This window comes from Oncorhynchus gorbuscha, linkage group LG05, assembly GCF_021184085.1.
Source record: "Oncorhynchus gorbuscha isolate QuinsamMale2020 ecotype Even-year linkage group LG05, OgorEven_v1.0, whole genome shotgun sequence".
Taxonomy (NCBI): Eukaryota; Metazoa; Chordata; class Actinopteri; order Salmoniformes; family Salmonidae; genus Oncorhynchus; species Oncorhynchus gorbuscha.
The window spans coordinates 48,079,602-48,101,809 of record NC_060177.1 but is presented as its reverse complement, the minus strand read 5'-3'; the positions used below and the strand labels follow the sequence as shown (position 1 = coordinate 48,101,809).

The following is a 22,208-nucleotide window of genomic DNA, read 5'->3' as shown; positions in this document are numbered from 1 at the left end:
TTCTCAATCCAGGGTTTTCCTTTATTTTACTATTTTCTACATTGTAGAAAAATAGTGAAGACATTTAAACTATGAAATAACACACATAGAATCATGTAGTAACCAAAACATTGTTAAATAAATCCAAATATATTTGATATTTCATATTCTTCAAAGTCGCCACCTTGATGACATCTTTGCACACTTTTGGCATTCTCTCAACCAGCTTAATTTAGTATATTTTAGTTTAACCATAATATTTGTTGTAATAAATGTTCTGTGTTTTCTGGTGGATTAAACTGAAACTGCAACCAACTTTCTATGGCTTGTTTTAAAAATAGCAATATTTTGTAGCTAATTACATTTTCAAATAACCAAAAGTGAGAGGTTGTAATCTGAATAAAGGGCATTCTTGAACATGGGGTGAGACATTCTTTCTAGTCTGCTAAAGAACCAGGTCGGATTTAATTATAACCTTTGGATGACTGAAGCCTTTAATGAAAGGTATAATGCTTTAATATTTAATCATTTCTACTGAGTTCATATTCAATATATACAGTGCCTTCGGTAAGTATTCAGACCCCTTGGCCTTTTCCACATTTTGTTACGCCTTATTCTAAAATATCCTCAGCAATCCACACACAATACATCATAATAAAGTGAAAACAGCTTATTAGAAATTGTTTGCAAATGTATAAAATAAAAACAAATACCGTATTTAAGTATTCAGACCCTTTGCTATGAGACTCAAAATTGAGCTCAAGTGCATCCTGTTTCCATTGATCATTCTTGAGATGCTTCTACAACTTGATTGGAGTCCACTTGTGGTAAATTAATTTGATTGGACATGATTTGGAAAGGCACACACCTGTCTATATAAGATACCACAGTTGACAGTCCATGTCAGAGCCAAAACCAAGCCATGATGTCAAAGAAATTGTCTCTATAGCTCCGAGACAGGATTGTGTCGAGACATATCTGGGGAAGGGTACGAAAACATTTCTGCAGAATTCAAGGTCACCAAGAACACAGTGGTCTCTATCATTTTTAAATGGAAGAAGTTTGGAACCATCAAGACTCTTCCTAGAACTGGCTGCCCGGCCAAACTGAGCAGTCGGGGGAGAAGACCCTTGGTCAGGGAGGTGACCAAGAACCCGATGGTCACTCTGACAGAGCTCTAGAATTCCTTTGTGGAGATGGGAGAACCTTTCAGAAGACAACCCTCTGTGCAACACTCCAGCAATCAGTCCTTTATGGTAGAGTTGCGAGACGAAAGCCACTCTTCAGTAAAAGGCACATGACATCCTGCTTGGAGTTTACCAAAAGGCACCTGAAGGACTCTCAGACCATGAGAAACAAGATTCTCTGGTCTGATGAAACCAAGATTGAAGTCTTTGTTCTGAATGCCAAGTGTCACGTCTGGAGGAAACCTGGCACCACCCCTACGGTGAAGCATGGTGGTTGCAGCATCATTCTGTGAGGATGATTTTCAGAGGCAGGGACTGGGAAACTGGTCAGGATCAAGGGAAAGATGAATGGAGCAAAGTACAGAGAGATCATTGATGAGAACCTGATCCAGAGTGCTCAGGACTTCAGACTGATGGGAAGGTTCACCTTCCAACAGGACCACGACCCTAAGCACACAGCCAATACAACACAGGAGTGGCCTTGGGACAAGTCTCAATGTCCTTGATTGGCCCAGCCAGACCCCAGACTTGAACCCAATCAAACATCTCTGGAGAGACCTGAAAATAGCTGTGCAACAAAGCTCCCTATCAAACCTGACAGAGCTTGTGAGCATCTGCAGAGAAGAATGGGAGACACTCCCCAAATACAGGTGTGCCAAGCTTGTAGCGTCCTTCTCAAGGCTCGATGCTGTAATCGTTGCCAAGGTGTCTGGCATGCCGTTCTAAGTCAAATTGAAACCTTTTTGCTCATATAATTTCAAAAACATGTTTCTAAGTGCATGCAAGGCCATAAGCAATTGGGTAAACTGGGAGTTTTCCAAAAACATGTATTTTCCTTTCGACTGTAGCAAGACCGTAACTATTTTTGCTAACTTTCTATTCAAATGTATTGTATTGAGATCATTTTTTTCTTTCGGGATATGATTGAATGAGTATTTCCACTTCACCATCAGACCATTTTATTGGTAAACTACAAGCTAATGTAAAAGTTGTATTTTTTTGTGATCCAATGCATATCCAATGCCCAGAATGCTGATTGGCTGACAGCTGTCGTATATTTATGCAATAAGGCACGAGGAGGTGTGGTATATGGCCAATATACTGCTGCTAAGGTCTGTATCCAAACACTTCGCGTTGTGTCTTGCATAAGAACAGCCCTTAGCCGTGGTATATTGGCCATATGCCACACCCCCTCGGGGCTTATTGCTTAAATATAGTACACTTATCATAATTTTATTGTAATCCAGAGAGGTTAGAAAAATTGTCTAGATGCTCGACTCTGTGGCTCACTCCGAGATGAGTGCTCAGTCTTTTCCCTCCCCCTGGTTTTAGATGTGGTGTTCCACCTGGACGATGGATACCTGCCGGCCCACAAGCCCCTGCTCATCTCCAGCTGCGACTGGATGGCAGCCATGTTCCGGGGATCCTTCATGGAGAGCTACATCGAGGAGGTGAGTCAGGAGTCAGACTGCACAAATAATCGAAATGCACATCGAAATTGCAATCTTGATATACGCAATATCCATATCGCAAGAGATCCATATTGCATGCAATATTTTCAAACGCCACTCAGCCATGTGTAACGTCCATTTGTATGTTTTGCTCTTTTCGACGTCTCCCTCTCTCCTCTTGCGGCTGCTTCCCACACACACCAAGCCTCGTCCCCTGTCACTCGAGCAACACAGTTCAAGTCCAATCGCAATATTTGGTTAAATTAAATCGCAATTCAATTTTCTTCCCTTAAGAGAGAGAGAGAGGCTGGGGTTACAATGTCAAACCAGACACACATTTCCCAGTTGAACCAAGCAGTAGGAGAAATATCAAAGTGTTAGCTAAAGCTAAATGTGTGGGGAACTTATTATTGTGTTGGACACATGAGCTGGTGATTGTCAAGCAAATAACTGCCGGTCTCACGGTAATTGACCTGTTAATTAGCTTAAACACGTTTAGCATTTCCTGGCTTCCACGCATAGCTTACAAGTTACTGATCCAGACCTTTGGAACATCTACATTTTTTAAAAGTAGAATAAATCAATTTTATATAGTCTACACCATCACAATAAATACATTATTTATTTTAGACAGGTCTAAAGAAACATGGAATGAAGAAAATGTAGTCTATTTCAGAAGAACAGAATAGCATACTCTGCGTTGGCCTTATGTTAGGTCCTGATATGGCGATGCCATCTGGCTGTGGGCTACACTGTTTCATTTAACAGACAAGATATGCTTAGAATTCCGTGCCATTATTTTTGTATTTTTCTACTGATCAACTTCTGTGCAAGAAATAAATACTCTGGGACAGTTGTGGGATGTGATAGATGCCAAATTAATAGAACCACTCGCATCCTAAAAAACATTTAAAAGCAATGAGGTTGATTTAGCTTAAAATTTTGATGTATTATTAGCCAATTATTTTCCACATTATAAGCGCAGCAATATGCATAAAACACTGTTCTGAAAGTGATTGCAAATGCGATTAGGTGCATTTTTATGGTGAAAATGATCTTCTCCAAATTTGAAACTCATGCACAGCCAGTTAAGCTTTACACTGGTTATGAAGCGGATTAATGTGCTTAATTTTAAGACGTTTTTTGGCCATTTAGTTGTGATATAAAACATATAGGCCTATGGGCAAGGATACATGAGGTGTGCGAGTATGATTTGAAAAAGTTGCACAAAAAAAAGGTATGCTCTGTTTCGTGCCTTAATAATGCGCAAGCAGGGCATCATTCACAAGTGATAATACACCATTCACAAGTGATAGGCTAATATTGTCACCCATCAAACTGTTCTTAATTTAATTCAATTCACAATAATATGTGTGAAATTTGTTTTGATTTAGAATGAACCATTATCATGCACCTGTCTCGGAATAGGGGCATGAGAAAAAAATACATGTCATCTATGCACTTAAATAACGAATAGAGGACGCTTTTCCCATGGTTCGTTTTCATGCCAGCCAGGTACGCTGTGTTCCTGTGTTAAAGCAAATCAATGTGCTTAATATTAGAAAAGTTGATGAATAATATTTTGGAAACCTAGCCTATAGAAAGCTGATGGATCCTCCTCTTTTTAATAGAGGCCATCAAAACTCTGTTTTCTCACACAATTACATAGCCTATAGAAGTGTTTGATTACATTTGCATTGATGTCAGAGTGATTAGAGGGACAATAGAGTGCGGAGTTCCAGGCAGTTAGCAAGTTTGGTAGGCTACTAATGACCATCAGCAGCATCAGAGCTTGGAGAAGCCTAATTACCGTGACTAAACGTTATGGCAGTAATACGGTCACCGTAACAGCCTTATTCTGCACTCCAATCTATTAACCTATTTCACCTCTAAGGGCTCACAGAGTTAGCTGCCACGCTAACTGACAATACATAGAGTCCTGGCCTGGAGTACAGACAGATGAGTGGCTTAAAGCAGCAGGCAGACAGGGTTCCACGTCTGAGCAGACTCACCTCGGGACTTCCTGTTTCATTTCTTGTCTACACATACTTGCTGGACAAGAGGAATCGTGAGAAGTATCATATCACAGCACTAACCACACATACCGCCTGCATTCCTGCCTGGTATCAACATACTGATCAAGAAGAGGCTATTTAGGGAGGCTGAGAGAGATGGTAGAGTAGCAGACAGTATGTATCGCAAAGGGAGCTATTTTTCCTTTGACATTTGCTCCCAAGACAACGGTGTAACATGACATGCATTCACTTTAGAGAGCTACCCATGAGCAGTACATGAGAAACAATCCAGGAACACACAACAGGCTATATATAGTAGAACACTAGAACAGCTAGAACACAGGTGTCGTGTCTTTGGCTATGCCGGATTAAGTGATATGACATGTTATTCTTTAAAGTAATTTCTCCGTAATTAATATTACCTGATTGAGCTAATAATGTAAATGTAATTAACTAGAGAGTCGGGGCACCACAAAATAATATTTATAGAGCTGTTATCTTCCGAATAAACTCTTAAAGACCTAGTAATATTTTACATCAATAGCAGTCAAGATTAATCATCATCTTAATTCAGTCTCATCTGAAAGTTGTAAATTCTTGGTTATCTGCACGAACCCTGGCTAACAAGTTGAATCAGCAATACAAAATTGGGTTTAATTATTTATTTACTACCAAACTAATCACAAAGAATTACACATACACACAATTAATCATAACTTGATTACAAATTACGTCATAAAGGAAAACGTCGCTAGCGGGCGGAAAAGATATGACAGCAGGTTACACAAAAGAAAAGGGCTGGGTTTGAGTGAAAGAGCGGGAAAACTGAGGAACAAAGAGTAAATCTGTGCTATCGTAAGTACAGAATCTTATGCATTCTAAATTACCACCCATTTGGAAAAGGGAAATGCAATAAATATTTACTCTGAGCTGCGCTTCCGTAGGTTTTTGGTAGATGGAAGGCCGTGTTGCCCAACCGAGTCCTTTGAAGAATGTCTCTGCTGGTAAATTAGTGACGTTGTAGTAACGTCGTTGTGTGGTAGACGGAATACTCTGTCTGTTCCTTCCTAACCTGCGTTTGCAGCTGCTGTTGCTAACTCAACGGCTAGGAGGTATCACTTCTGTAGTGAATAAGAGTTCAACGTTCATACCATTCGCAACCAAAGCTCACGCTGACGTTGGCTTCGTTCTGTAGTTATTATCTGAACCATTCTGACATCGGACCGTCGTCCTCACATCCTCGGAACAGGAGGTTATATTGTCGTCAAGGCTTTATATAGGAAGGGAGAGGAGGGCGTGTTTGAAAGGTTTTACAACCCATGTCCCTTCACAGGGGCGGGCCACTGATTGAGCAGAGCCCTACCTTATGAAAACCCAAATCTCACATTTTATCCCATCACGAATAATTTCATATTCAAACATTTAAATTGAACAACAATTCCATGTGAATCCGATAACTCTGATGTGTAGACTTTCCACTGTAGAGTTTGTCATCTTATCATTGATGTGAATGTCTCAGATGACAACCGAACTGACATCATATTCATTAAGTACCACCGCATATGTTCAATTGGTTGATTACCAGAATATAGTTTATTTCCCCCCACCTTCTGATGTTCCCAGAATCTCTATGTTAACCAAGGTGTTTGCAAATGTAACATCAGTAGGGTAGAGAGAGGAAAAAAGGGGGGAAGAGGTATTTATGATTGTCATAAACCTACCCCCAGGCCAACGTCATGACACAGGATATTGTGGAACTGATAGGTGAGAATTGTCTGTTAATTGAATGATTCGAATATTCCGCCCTGAAAAATATAATTGCATGGAATTGATTAGAATGTATAAAATCATAATCAATAAATGTGTAGTCCTAGTCAGAATTAGGGTAAAGCAATACGTCTTTATGGTATTTTAAACACAGACTGTCTGAGCTTGGTGCCGACCTGATTAGAGATTTGGTTAGAGAACGGGGAGTACGTCTCAAGGACAAGGTCACTATCTCTGTTGGCTGGGTAATGAGACAGACAGTGTGTGTGCGTAGCAGGGCGTGTGTGCGTATGTTTGTGGGTGTGAGAAGTCAGTATAAAATGTATTGTTTTGTATTCTTGACTTTAGAACGTTCTGTGAATAAACCTTTTTGACCATTTAGCTGGACCTCTGTCTGTTTTCATTTCCATCCGTATCTTACAAATCCTGATATAACAGACTGAGAGTAATATAATTGAGTTGGGTAATGAACAGGAGAACAGAATTCTCTTATCAGGTTCCGGATTCTCCGAGCCCCATACCCGGTTACCCCCAGTTTCTCTCTGACGGCTTGGTTTCTAGAAACACTACTCCTCCAGGACAGGGCTACGGACCGGGCCAACCCACCCAGGGAGGGGAACGCCTGTCTCTGGGGGCTGTGGGTGTCTGCTGCCTGTGTCCTTCTGATGAACTAGATCCCCCAGGTATGGTTACAAGCTTTGGGTTACAGCCCTTCCAGGAAGCCGGCAGCCCCAGGACGCTGGCATGGTCCGATAGATGCTCTTACAGCCAGAATCTACAGGGAGGGAGGGTTGGGGGTTAAGGTGGAGTGGACAGGGTCATTTTGTCTATAAGGACATTTGTAAAACACTAAAAGCAGTGTGGGTATGGGGGTCGACAGTGGAGGCTACTGGGATGCTTGCCAGTATCCATGGTAACCCTGAAAGCTTCATGTTTGTCCCATTGTGGCACTCTTTATGGTGTTTCACTGGCACAGTGCAGTGGCCAGGTGCACATCTAACAAAGACTGAGAAACTGGACAATGTGATGCCGTCATTGTGTGTGCATGTGAGATTTATATAGTGGAGCAGCCAGGATAGTGGGATAGAGTCCTAGATGCTTACGGTTGCACACTCACCTCAGTTTGAAATCTCGGGCACAAAAACCCTCACACATCCCTCTTTTTCACTGCTTAGCTGGCAGGCCCTGCGGTGCATGGACAAAGCCTCTGTTGGAGTGGCACCAATGTGGCTGTGGTTGTGAGCAGTGCCATTGTGCCTGATGCAGGCAGATGGGTCCCCTTGTCACTAATGCGTTTCCACGTGCTGTCTGAGACGCATCTCCCGAAGTAAGCACCAGTTAGCCTGGACCTAGCCTCGTGCTAGACCCATCTCCCGGCTAGCTGAAGAGGTGCATCAGATACTCCTTAGGCTACAATGCCTATTTTGACAATTGGCCTGTATCCCTTTTACTGCCGACACAGAGCCTCGTCGATCCATCATGACTGGTCTACCTACGTAATCCGCCTGAGGGGGTTTCAACAGGCTCCTCCGGTCGCAACATCCCCTGAAGGCCCATCCGCAAGCCTGCTAGCCACGGCCCGCTAGCTGTCTAGAGTATATCGGACTGTTAGCTGAAGAGGTCCATCAGTTAATTTCTTGGGCTAAAATACCTATTTTGTCAATTGTCCTGGACCCTTTTACTGCCTACACGGAGCCCTGCCGATCCATCACGACTGGTCTGCCGACGTAACTGTCCGAGGGGGCTACAACAGACTCTTCCGTCGCGACATCCCCCTAAGGCCCTTCTACTAGCCCCAGCATGCTAGCTGTCTGAATCGCCGTGTCTCCAGCTCGCCTAGCTACTCACTGGTCCCTATGATCACTCGGTTACGCATGCCTCTCCCTAATGTCAGTATGCCTTGTCCATTGCTGTTTTGGTTTGTGATTATTGTCTTATTTCACTATAGAGCCTCCAGCCCTGCTCAATATGCCTAAGCTAGCGCTTTTGTTCGACCTCCCACACATGCGGTGACCTCATCATTTAAAGGGTGTCCCTAGAGACAAAACCTCTCTGATCGTCACTCAATGCCTAGGTTTACCTCCACTGTATTCACATCCTACCATAGTCTTGTCTGTACATTATGCCTTGAATCTATTCTTCCGCACCTAGAAACCTGCTCCTTTTACTCTCTCTCTTCCTAACGCACTGGACGACCCGTTCTTATAGCCTTTAGCCCTACTCCTCCTCTGGTGATGTAGAGGTTAATCCAGGCCCTGCAGCGCCTAGCTCCACTCCCATTCCCCAGGCGCTCTCATTTGCTGACTTCTGTAACCGTAAAAGCCTTGGTTTCATGCATGTTCAAATTAGAAGCCTCCTCCCTAAGTTTGTTTTATTCAGTGTTTTAGCACACTCTGCCAACCCGGGTGTCCTAGCCTTGTTTGAATCCTGGCTTCGGAAGGCCACAAAAAAATCCAGAAATGTCCATCCTTAACTATAACCTTTTCCGACAAGATAGACCTGCCAAAGGGGGTGGAGTTGCAATCTACTGCAGAGATAGCCTGCAGAGTTCTGTGCCCAAACAATTTGAGCTTCTACTTCTAAAAATCAACCTTTCTAGAAACAAGTCTCTCACGATTGCCGCTTGTTCTCGACCACCTTCTGCCCCAGCTGTGCACTGAACACCATATGGGAATTGATTGTCCCCCATCTATTTTCAGAGCTCGTACTGTTTGGTGACCTAAACTGGGACATGCTTAACACCCCGGCCGTCCTACAAGCTAGATGCCCTCAATCTCACACAAATGATCAATGAACCTACCAGGCAGAACCCTCGAAATAACCCTCGAAATACACCTCAGCCTCATTGCCTGCGTCCGTAATGGGTCTGCGGTCAAACGACCGCCCCTCATCACTGTCAAACACTCCCTAAAACCTTTCTTATCGACCTGGCCCGATATCCTGGAAGGGTGTTGACTAGAGGTCGACCGATTATGATTTTTCAACACCGATACCGATTATTGGAGGACCCAAAAAAAAAAGCCGATACCGATTAATCGGACAATTTTTATTTATTTATTTGTGATAATGACAATTACAACAATACTGAATGAACACTTATTTTAACTTAATATAATACATCAATAAAAAGCTATTTAGACTCAAGTAAATAATGAAACATGTTCAATTTGGTTTAAATAATGCAAAAACAAAGTGTTGGAGAAGAGAGTAAAAGTGCAATCTGTGCCATGTAAGAAAGCTAACGTTTATGTTCCTTGCTCAGAACGTGAGAGCATATGAAAGTTGTTGGTTCCTTTTAACATGAGACTTCAATATTCCAAGGTAAGAGGTTTTAGGTTGTAGTTAATATAGTATTTATAGGACTATTTCTCTCTATACCATTTGTATTTCATATATCTTTGACTATTGGATGTTCTTATAGGCAACTTAGTATTGCCAGTGTAACAGTATAGCTTCCGTCCCTCTCCTCGCCCCTACCTGGGCTCGAACCAGGAAAACATCGACAACAGCCACCCTCGAAGCAGCGTTACCCATGCAGAGCAAGGGGAACAACCACTACAAGTCTCAGAGCGAGTGACGTTTGAAACGCTATTAGCTCACACCCCGCTAACTAGCTAGCCATTTCACATCGTTTACACCAGCCTAATCTTGGGAGTTGATAGGCTTGAAGTCATAAACAGCTCAATGCTTGAAGAATTGCGAAGAACTGCAGGCAAAACGCACGAAAGTGATGTTTTGAATGAATGCTTAGGAGCCTGCTGCTGCCTACCATCGCTCAGTCAGACTGCTCTATCAAATATCAAATCATAGACTTAATTATAACATAATGACACACAGAAATACGAGCCTTTGGTCATTAATATGGTCGAATCCGGAAACTATCATTTCGAAAACAAAACGTTTATTATTTCAGTGAAATACGGAACCGTTCGGTATTTTATCTAACTGGTTGCATCCCTAAGTCTAAATATTCCTGTTACATTGTACAACCTTCAATGTTCTGTCATAATTATGTAAAATTCTGATCAATTAGTTCGCAATGAGCCAGGCTGCCCAAACTGTTGCATATACCCTGACTCTGCGTGCAATGAACGCAAGAGAAGTGACACAATTTCACCTGGTTAATATTGCCTGCTAACCTGGATTTCTTTTAGCTAAATATGCAGGTTTAAAAATATATACTTCTGTGTATTGATTTCTAGAAATGCATTGGTGTTTATGGTTAGGTACAACGATTGTGCTTTTTTTGCAAATGCGCTTTTGTTAAATCATCCCCCTGCGTTGCATTGATTATATGCAATGCAGGACACGCTAGATAAACTTGTAATATCATCAGCCAATGTGTAGTTAACTAGTGATTATGATTGATTGATTGTTTTTTATTAGATAAGTTTAATGCTAGCTAGCAACTTGGAGTGCAATGAGAGGCAGGTGGTTAGGGCGTTGGACTAGTTAACTGTAAGGTTGCAAAATTGAATCCCGGAGCTGACAAGGTAAAAGTCTGTCGTTCTGCCCCTGGACAGGGCAGTTAACCCACCGTTTCTAGGGCCGTCATTGAAAATAAGAATGTGTTCTTCACCGACTTGCCTAGTTAAATAAAGGTGTAAAAAAAAATTGGCCAAACCGATTTCCGATTGTTATGAAAACTTGAAATCGGCCATTCCGATTAATTGGTTGACCTCTAGTATTAACCTCATTCCGTCAGTAGAGGATGCATGGTTATTCATTAAAAGTGCTTTCCTCACCATCTTAAGTAAGGGTGCCCCATTCCAAAAATGTAGAACCAGGCACAGATATAGCTCTTGGTTCACTCCAGATAAGACTGTCCTTGAACAGCACAAAAACATCCTGTGGCGTACTGCATTAGCATCGAATAGCCCTCACGATATGCAACTTTTCAGGGAAGTTAGGAACCAATATACATACACAGGCAGTTAGGAAAGCAAAGGCTAGCTTTTTAAAACATAAATTTACATCCTGTAGCACTAACTCCAAAAAGTTCTGGGACACTGTAAAGTCCATGGAGAATAAGAGCACCTCCTCCCAGCTGCCCACTGCACTGAGGCTAGGAAACACTGTCACCACTGATAAATCAATGATAATTGAGAATTTCAATAAGCATTTTTCTACGGCTGGCCATGCTTTCCACCTGGCTACCCCTACCCCGGTCAACAGCCCTGCGCGCCCCACAGCAACTTGCCCAAGCCTCCCCATTTCTCCTTCACCCAAATCCAGATAGCTGATGTTCTGAAAGAGTTGTGAAATCTGGACCCCTACAAATCAGCTGGGCAAGACAATCTGGACCCTCTTTCTAAAATTATCTGCTGCAATTGTTGCAACCCCTATTACTAGCCTGTTCAACCTCTCTTTCGTATCGTCTGAGATCCCCAAAGATTGGAAAGCTGCCGTGGTCATCCCCCTCTTCAAAGAGGGAGACACTCTAGACCCAAACTGTTACAGATCTATTTCTATCCTACCCTGCCTTTCTAAGGTCTTTTGAAAGCCTAGTTAACAAACAGATCACCAACCATTTTGAATTTCACCGTAACTTCTCCGCTATGCAATCTGGTTTCCGAGCTGGTCATAGGTGCACCTCAGCCACTCTCAAGGTCCTAAACGATATAACAGCCATTGATAAGAGACAATACTGTGCAGCCGTATTCATCGACCATGCCAGAGCTTTCGACTCTGTCAATCACCACATTCTTATCGGCAGAATCAACAGCCTTGGTTTCTTAAATGACTGCCTCGCCTAGTTCACCAACTACTTCTCTGATAGAGTTCAGTGTGTCAAATCGGAGGGCCTGTTGTCCAAACCTCTGGCAGTCTCTATGGGGGTGCCACAGGGTTCAATTCTCGGGCTGACTCTTTTCACTGTATACATCAATAATGTTGCTCTTGCTGCTGAACCATCTCTACGTAGAAGACACCATTCTGTATACTTCTGGCCCTTCTTTGGACACTGTGTTAACTAACCTCGAGACAAGCTTCAATGCCTTACAACTCTCTTCTGTGGCCTCCAACTGCTCTTAAATGAGAGTAAAACTAAATGCATGCTCTTCAACCGATCTCTGCCCGCACCTACCTGCTTGTCCAGCATTACTACTCTGGACGGTTCTGACTTAGAATTTGTGGACAACTACAAATACCTAGGTGTCTGGTTAGACTGTAATCTCTCTTTCCAGACTCACATTAACCATCTCCAATCCAAAATGAAATCTAGAATTGGCTCCTATTTCGCAACAAAGCATTGTGCACTCATGCTGCCAAACACCCTTGTAAAACTGACTATCCTACCGATTCTTGACATCGGCGATGTCATTTACAAAATACCCTCAACACTCTACTCAGCAAATTGGATTTAGTCTATCACAGTGCCATCCGTTTTGTCACCAAAGCCCCATATACTACCCACCACTGCGACCTGTATGCTCTCGTTGGCTTGCCCTCGCTTCAAATTCGTTGCCAAACCCACTGGCTCCACTGGCCCCATATCTCAGCTCACTGGTCACCATAGCAGTACCCACCCATAGCACACGCTCAAACAGGTATATTTCACTGGTTTACCCCCAAAGCCAATTTGTCCTTTGGCCTCATTTCCTTCCAGTTCTCTGCTGCCAATTACTGGAACGAATTGCAAAAATCACTGAAGCTGGAGACTCATATCTCCCTCACTAACTTTCAGCATCAGCTGTCAGAGCAGCTCACAGATCATTGCACCTGTAAATAGCTCATCCAACTACCTCATTCCCATATTGTTATTTATTTTTTTGCTCCTTTGCACCCCAGTATCTCTACTTGTACATTCATCTCATGCACGTCTTTCACTCCAGTGTTGAATTGCTAAATTGTAATTACTTCGCCACCATGGCCTATTTATTGTCTTACCTCTCTAATCTTACCTCATTTGCACACACTGTATATAGATTTTTTTCTATTGTATGTTTGTTTATTCCATGTGTAAATCTGTGTTGTTGTTTGTCGCACTGCTTTGCTTTATCTTGGCCAGGTCGCAGTTGTAAATGAGAACTTGTTCTCAACTAGCCTACCTGGTTAAATAAAGGTGAATGTCTGGCTATTTTCTGAGCCAGCCTCAATGGAGCAGAGGCAAGACACTTGATGTAGCACTTAACACAGACGCTCAAACGGAGTTCAATTCTTTGTTGTTGCTTTGCTTAGCAGCAAGGCCCTGGAATGACCGTTTTTCAGGCTCCTCTCTATTCAGGAGGAAAATAACTCAAAGAGGTGGTCAGGGTTGAAAAGAAGAAAGAAGAAGTTTAACTCGACTAGTGAAAGGAAAACAAAACGAAAGGTTGAAAAGAGACTTCTGAAAAAGGGCGTGGGAGGCGAGAGCACTTGTCAGAGCGATGGGTGCGCGTGGAGAAGCGTGCGTCTTTGTCAGAGTGATGGGTGCTTGGAGAAGCGTGTGTCTTTGTCAGAGTGATGGGTGCGCGTGGAGAAGCGTGCGTCTTTGTCAGAGTGATGGGTGCGCGTGGAGAAGCGTGCGTCTTTGTCAGAGTGATGGGTGCGTGTGGAGAAGCGTGCGTCTTTGTCAGAGCGATGAGTGCGTGGAGAAGCGTGCGTCTTTGTCAGAGCGATGGGTGCGTGGAGAAGCGTGCGTCTTTGTCAGAGCAATGGGTGCGTGGAGAAGCGTGTGTCTTTGTCAGAGCGATGGGTTCGTGGAGAAGCGTGTGTCTTTGTCAGAGCGATGGGTGCGTGGAGAAGCGTGCGTCTTTGTCAGAGTGATGGGTGCGTGGAGAAGCATGCATCTTTGTCAGAGCGATGGGTGCGTGGAGAAGCGTGCGTCTTTGTCAGAGCGATGGGTGCGTGGAGAAGCATGCATCTTTGTCAGAGCGATGGGTGCGTGGAGAAGCGTGCGTCTTTGTCAGAGCGATGGGTGCGTGGAGAAGCGTGCGTCTTTGTCAGAGCGATGGGTGCGTGGAGAAGCGTGCGTCTTTGTCAGAGCGATGGGTGCGTGGAGAAGCGTGTGTCTTTGTCAGAGCGATGGGTTCGTGGAGAAGCGTGTGTCTTTGTCAGAGCGATGGGTGCGTGGAGAAGCGTGCGTCTTTGTCAGAGTGATGGGTGCGTGGAGAAGCATGCATCTTTGTCAGAGCGATGGGTGCGTGGAGAAGCGTGCGTCTTTGTCAGAGCGATGGGTGCGTGGAGAAGCATGCATCTTTGTCAGAGCAATGGGTGCGTGGAGAAGCGTGCGTCTTTGTCAGAGCGATGGGTGCGTGGAGAAGCGTGCGTCTTTGTCAGAGCGATGGGTGCGTGGAGAAGCATGCGTCTTTGTCAGAGCGATGGGTGCGCGTGGAGAAGCGTGAGTCTTTGTCAGAGCGATGGGTGCGCGTGGAGAAGCGTGCGTCTTTGGAATCTCTGACCAAACCGTGTAGTGTACCTTGACTCATCTTGGGCCTCTGTTTCAAAGTGTGTCGAGTTTCACTTCTTCTTTCTTCTTTTCAACCGTGACCACCTCGGAGTTATTTTCCTCCTGAATAGAGCGGAGCCTGAAAAAACGGTCGTTCCACGGCCTTGCTGCTAAGCAAAGCAACAACAAAAAAATTGTCCTCCGTTTGAGCGAGACTGGATTTCTATCTGTCTGCCATCAGCCAGCACAGTGCCTTCTTTAACACCTTTCCCTTTGAGTTGACTCGCCACACTCCACTCTCACTTCCTTCACACATATTTTTAGACTCACTCTTCGTGTTCATGCGGTGCTGTGAAAACACTGCTATTCTGGTCCTGCCAACAATAAACTCAATAAGCCCCTCCCTGATTGGATAGTTTGGTTTGAATGCCCTTCTGATGATGAGTAAGGAGTTCATCAAAGTTCATCTGAACAGCACTCACAAAGAATCATACAAACAATTTCAGGATAAAGACATGCTAAGACAGCCTGTCAGGATGTCAGGACAACCAACGTTAGCAGTTTGCATTAAAAGAGCAGAAACATGACAACCTAATTCAAATTAGTTTAAAAAAGAGAAGAAGCACTGGTTAATTTATTCCTCCAGTCTGGCAAGTCCACAAGATTATCCAGCCTTCAGAAGATTCTACCAAACACTTGATCCCAAATGTAAAAGTCCTGCCACTGCTAGAGTAAACGAGTTGATTGTTTTGCAAATGGATACAGCAACTCAGGAAGTTAATGAGATTCTTGAAAGAGCCATGAAAAATAACCCTGTGTGTAGACCGATGGATCAAGAAAGGACTGACTGTTTCGCTTATGGGCATATCAGCCTGCTTCTATCACCCCTTCTCCAACAAGGCACAGCATGAGTTGCTCAACCTCCAGAGCTGGCCATAGCTTTGAATGGTGTGGCAGAAATGTCTGAGTCTGAGTTGGACAATGACGATTATCCTTTTAAATCCAAGTCACTTTAAGATAGGTTTAAATTATAAATCAATCTGGAAAATAGGGGTAGGTTGTAGAGAGTCGAAGGGCCATAAATGGAATAAGAAACCTTAGTTGCTGGCTTAAGGCTGGTAGCAACCACTACAGAATGTCCAGTCAGAATAAGGTCATCCATTAAAGAACCATTATCTGTAATAAACCTTTTCTAACGACATCTGGACTTGTTCTTGCTGGACAGACCTGTGGCAGTGGAACCATATACACTGGTACCTACTGCTCATTGTTCATGGTCCTCCCGGATCAGCTCTTAGTATATTTTACTAACCAAACTTATGATTTGGCCCATCACCCAGTGGCAAGAAGTGACATCCCAAAAAAACACAAACTATAGGCCTACTACACATAAATGACTCCTAGCCTCCCACACGCAAGGCTACTTTCTGTCCATAACACTATAAATATCAAAACGAAATAGAAATTATTTTATTAAACTCAAATTAAATAAAAATGAGTGAATCAAGTTTGAAAACTAACTGAAACTCAACAGAATTTAAAATTCAAATCTAAAAAACGAATAGAAATGAAAGCTAATAGAAAAATCACAAAACTATAATAACCGCTGTGGTTTTCCATGTGAGTGTGTGTGCCCCAGTGGCTTATCTCTGACTAGTTGAGTGTGAAAGCCTGTCACATTCCTCTCACACAAGACTAACGGTGACAGGAGACACGATGGAAGGGGTGAAGGGAGGGAGGGAGGGACAGTGTACATTTGCAACAGAAGTATAATGGTAGGAGGTGTTACTGCCACCACTCTCCAGCTCCTCTCTCTCCTCTCTTTCTCTTTCAAAATCTTTCTCATGGTGGTTTCTGACGACGTGCCGTTTGACATTTTGACAAACGGCTTACTGGCTTGCTTCAACTTTTTTCCCCCTCGGCTACCTTTTCTCTGTCGTGTTCTCTAAAGTTACTTGTCTCCATTACCTTTTTTTCTGTCCACTAATCACTTCCTAAACCAATGAGGGTGAGTTGGGAAAGGATGCTGAATGACAGGAAAATCCCTAAATTGCCCTGGGCCCCCATAATGTTCCCTATGTCTCCCTGTCTCTGATGACCTAGCGCTGTGTCCATACATTCCCCCGCTCCTCTGTCTGGGTAAGAGAACTTTGAACAGGAGCGTCCACCTGTGTCTCTACCTTGATCTTTCCTCCATAATAAAGGGTCACTGCCATGCTGACATTCTCCTAATTGGCACAGAGACAGGCAGGTGAGGGGCACCCCTGGGACTGAGGAAGGACCCCTGTGGTTCCCATAGCTCTACCCACCTCTAACCCTCTCCTGGCTAGACCACATGGCATTGCTCAATAGTGGTGTTGAGACTGCTCTGAGACTTTTTTAAAATGTCATGTTCTTTTAATAGAACCGTTTGACCAACATATTGGGCTGAAAGGATGACATGTAAAACAAAAAATGTAATTGTACCTTGATCAGAACTTACATGACGCTAAGCACAGTTATAATGTATTATGAACATTTATTTTTGCTGCTCTAATTATATTGATAACCAGTTTTTAATAGTAATAAGGCACTTCGAGGGGTTGTTGGTTTCAGAGGTTGTAAGTACTTTAAAGTAAACTCGTGAGTGGCGCAGTGGTCTAAGGCACTGTATCTCCGTGCATGAGGCGTCACTGTTTCCCTGGTTCGAATCCAGGCTGCATCACATCCAGCTGTGATTGGGAGTCCCTTAGGGAGGCGCACATTTGGCCCAGCGTCTTCCATGTTTGGCCGGGGTAGGCCGTCATTGTAAATAAGAATTTGTTCTTAACTGACTTGCCTAGTTAAATAAAATAAAACATTAAAAATACTCATGTAGTTTTTTCTTTTTATATCTGTACTACTATTTATATTTTTGACAACTTTTACTTTTACTCCACTACATTCCTAAAGAAAATAATGTACTTTTTACTCCATACATTTTCACTGACGTTTTTAGAAATGTATACTCTGTGTGTGTGAGGGCGGGTGGGAGAAGATGAAGAGAAAGGGGTTACCATGGTCCGATGGTGCAATCTGCAGTCTCAGCGGTTTTGTTTCTATCCCTCCCAAAATCGCCCCCTGTAAAACTCCTTGGCCGTCACTGTGGCTGTGGGAATAAGTGTGCCTTTGTTTGCTCTCCTCTCAGGAGAGAAACACACTTGGTTCCTCTCCAGGTTCTGAACAAGTTTCAAGATGGAGGGGGGGGGGGGTCTTGGCCTACCGTCAACTCATACACTGCACTAAGGATAGAGTAGTCTTCATGAATCTGGTATTTTTCTTTTTCTTAACAGAACTTCTCCTCCGTCAATTTTCTTCAGTGGGGCAGTGATCATTTTGGCAGCTATTTTAGATTTAGTTTTAGTCTTAAAATACCGTTTTAGTCTTAGTCACATTTGAGTCATTTCATCCTTTGTTAGTTTTAGTTATTGTCAGTCGACTAAAACTCTAGGCAATGTTTGGCTAGTTTTAGTCACAACCATTTTAGTCACATAATAGTCTGTATTTTTTTATATTAAATAATGAATATTTAGCAGATGGCTTGTCCAATTAGGCCTACTTTCCCCTCGTATAGATTGGCTGGCAACATTGATATTGTAGCTGATTGTAACTAATGCCATAATTAACCATATAGGCTTAAAGCCTTGGCTACAGGTTGTACAATTAACAGCTCTGATTTTCTCCCCATCATAACCAACAAGGGGGTAAATAAGTTGGTTTCCTTAAAGGGTAGAATTTGAGCTTTCCAAAAATCCCCCAAACTATTACTGTCCTCCTAATATTCAACAAATAGCATTCATTTCCCCAGTAGAATAAGGCAACCGCAACTTGCATTCGAGGACCGCGGCACGAGAGCAGGAAACACAGATTAATGAATAGAAACGCACATGGAAAAGTAGAACTTCAGATGTGATAAAAGCAAAAATAGCCTACATGAAAGTGAGAGGTTTAACATCGCTTCTATACTGAACAAAAAGATAAACGCAACATGCATCAATTTCAATGATGGATGGATTATCTTGGCAAACCAGAAATGCTCACTAACAGGGATGTAAGTCAATTTGTCCACAAAATTTGAGAGAAATATACTTTTTGTGTGTAATGTAAAATTACTGGGGTCTTTTTATTTCAGCTCATGAAAACATGGGACCAACACTTTACATGTTGCGTTTATATTTTTAACTATAGTTGAGGTTAGTTCCAAGTCAAAGGACCTGGCTTCGCATCAGTTCAAAAGATTGACGAGTGACTTAAGTGACCACCTGGGGGCTGTGTAGGAGGGCTGGGCAGATCAGCTCAATCTGACCGTGCAACTGAAAGATGTCAATTCTGCCAATGAGATGATATGCTGCATGCACGTTTAGGATTGGACATAACTGTTGAAAAGCAGCTTCATGTCAAATTATCGGTCCATTGATCTCACATGGAATTCTCGTCTCGTTAGATGTTCGTCAACTAAAATGAGAAGGGATTTGTAATCAGGTTGTTTTGCAGGGCATTTCGACTGATTATCGCCATAGTTTTAGTCAGGACAAATAGGTTGTTGAAGAGTATTTTTCACCATGGTTATTGTTGACAAAATTAACACTGATCCAGTGTTCCTGAGAGGTTAACTGTTTTCCTGAACCGAACTCTTCAAAGAACCACACAGCCACATGTCTATTGCACCTCAAGCCCAGCCCATTCTGCCTGTATGGGTAGGTCTGGTCAGCCTGTGTGCTGCTGCTCCAACAACAGACAATCTTATTGAAGCAGGACACAATGAGAAGCAAACAGTGAGTGAATATTACCTTATTTTCTGTAGCTGTACTTTTGTACTTGTTTTATCTGTAATATGGGGACGCATTCGCTTTTCTTTTTGTGTGTACTGCTCCGTTTTGGATGTGCTTACGTAAATGGTCCAGTCAGAGGTGTTTTCTCCTCGGTCCATCCCACAGTTCTGCTTCAAGCTCGGTCCCACAATGACATCCAAGCCTTCTGTGACACGTGCAGCGACTGACCGAGTGGGGTTATTCTGGGGTGCTTTGAGGCTGTTACCCTTAGCCACAGTGCTAGCTAGCGTCAACACCTCCCTGGCGGGCCCGGAGCTTTCATCTCTGGCAAGATCAAAAGGTTCGACTCGCCTGGAGACGAACTGCCCTTCACCTTGCACAACCCCATACCCCACGCTATTTCCTGTGACATCACTCTGACATCACTTTACTTACGTGATCCACCCACCCATGCACTTACATTGAAGGTTGGTGTTAGAGTTTAATATTTTCCCGGTATTTTACAAATGTTCCATCCGGAGAACAAATCACTTTTCTCCCAGGGAACCCGGTATTTCCCGCCAAAACAGGAAGTGTCATTCAAAAGCATTAAAGCATATAAATATGATTTAATTGGATTAGAGCATTAAAAAATCTAACCTGATGCTACCTGAGCCTGATGAGACATATATTAAATACATTTTATGAGCCCTACATTAATGACCTTTAATGAGCCCAAGCCCAAAAAATACCAAATGCAGTACAGAGCCCACACATAATTCCCCATAACCAAAAACAGGTTTGTAGACATTTTTGCAAATGTATTAAAATGTTTAAACATATCTTATTTACATAAGTAATCAGACCCATTGCTATGAGACTTAAAATTGAGTTCAGGTGCATCCTGTTTCCGGTGATCATCCTTGAGATGTTTCTACGACTTGATTGGAGTCCACCTGTGGTCAATTAAATTGACTGGACATGATTAGGAAAGGCACACACCTGTCTATATAAGGACCCACAGTTGACAGTGCATGTCAGAGCAAAAACCAAGCCATGAGGTCGAAGGAGTTGTCCATAGATTGTGTCGAGGCAGAGATCTGGAGAAAGGTATCAAAACATTTCTGCAGCATTGAAGGTTCCCAAGAACACTGTGGCCTCCCTCATTCTTATGGAAGAAGTTTGGAACCACCATTAGCAATCTGACCAAAAGGGCCTTGGTCAGAGAGGTGGCCAATAACCCGATGGTCAATCTCCGCAGATTTCTCTGCGGAGAAGGGAGAACCTTCCAGAAGGACAACAATCTCTGCAGCACTCCACCAATCAGGCCTTTATGGTAGAGTGGCCAGACGGAATCCACTCTTCAAACCATGATAAGGCAGAAAACATGCGATTTTGGTTCAGCACATGCAGCCTACAAAGTCAAAAGTTACAAGTATAGGCTATTGAATTTGATTTTAATTTTGAAATATAATTTGTATAATTAGCAGGTTGACACATATATACCTTTTATAATGTTTCCCCTAATGCTATTAGCCTACCTCCTCTTTCACTTCTCTTCGCGAAGATTGAATGGTTATGGGTCTGAATAAATAACTGCTATAGCCCACTGTCATCGTGCGTTCATTCTTCTTTCGAACTATCCATGAGTTCTATTGGGCTACTCTATTTAACATTCAGCAAAAAAAGAGCGTGCGTCCCTTGGAATAGTCTTGGTATAAGAAATGCAAAAAATGATGTCCCACAAGCTATTCTAGTCTAGTTTTTCCTGCAGGGGACTCCAAGAGCTAAGGAGCATTTTTTTATAAGGAGGGTCAGCAGAGCACAGGTGCTTGTGTATTGTGCAAGAGACAGAGGTTATATGTTATAGGCTTATTAATCATAACCAATCATGAATTAGCTAAATATAAGGCCAATACTGCATTGAATGTAATTATCTGAAATAGGTAGGCTAGGACATCTATATACAGTATAGGACTATATATCAGTCTATACTGAACAAAAATATAAATGCAAAATGCAACAATCTCAACGATTTTTCTGAGTTGCAGTTCATATAAGGAAATATGTCAATTGAAATACATTTAATAGGCCCTAATCTATGGATTTCACATGAGCCAATCGGAAGGCGTTTTTCCTTACAAAAGGGCTTTATTCCAGACAGAAATACTCTTCAGTTTCATCAACTGTCTGGGTGGCTGGTCTCAGATGATCCCGCAGGTAAAGAAGCTAGATGTGGAGGTCCTGGGCTGGTGTGATTACATGTGGTCTGCGGTTGTGAAGCCGATTGGACATACTGCCAAATTCTATTTAAAAAAAACATTATGGTAGAGAAATTTGAGGCTGTGGTATCTGTGGTATTGTTGTGTGACAAAACTGCACATTTTAGAGTGACCTTTTATTGTCCCCAACACAAGGTGCACCTTTGTAATGATCATGCTGTTTAATCAGCTTCTTGATATGTCACACCTGTCAACTGTATGGATTATCTTGGCAAAGGAGAAATACACAATAACAGGGATGTAAACAAATTTGTACTCAAACTTAGTCTCGGGCTTAACAACACCCGTGCCAATATATCCGACAAACACCGGCTTCTCTGGCATTATCACTTAAATAACTACTCAACTCAAGAATAAACTGCGCTTTTTCAGGATCATGTCTTTCAAAGA

General features: G+C 42.8%; 1 pseudogene; it reads left to right on the top strand.

Moving 5' to 3' along the window:
- LOC124035992 overlaps positions 1–22,208 on the top strand; it is a 64,766-nt pseudogene that overhangs the window by 34,111 nt on the left and 8,447 nt on the right.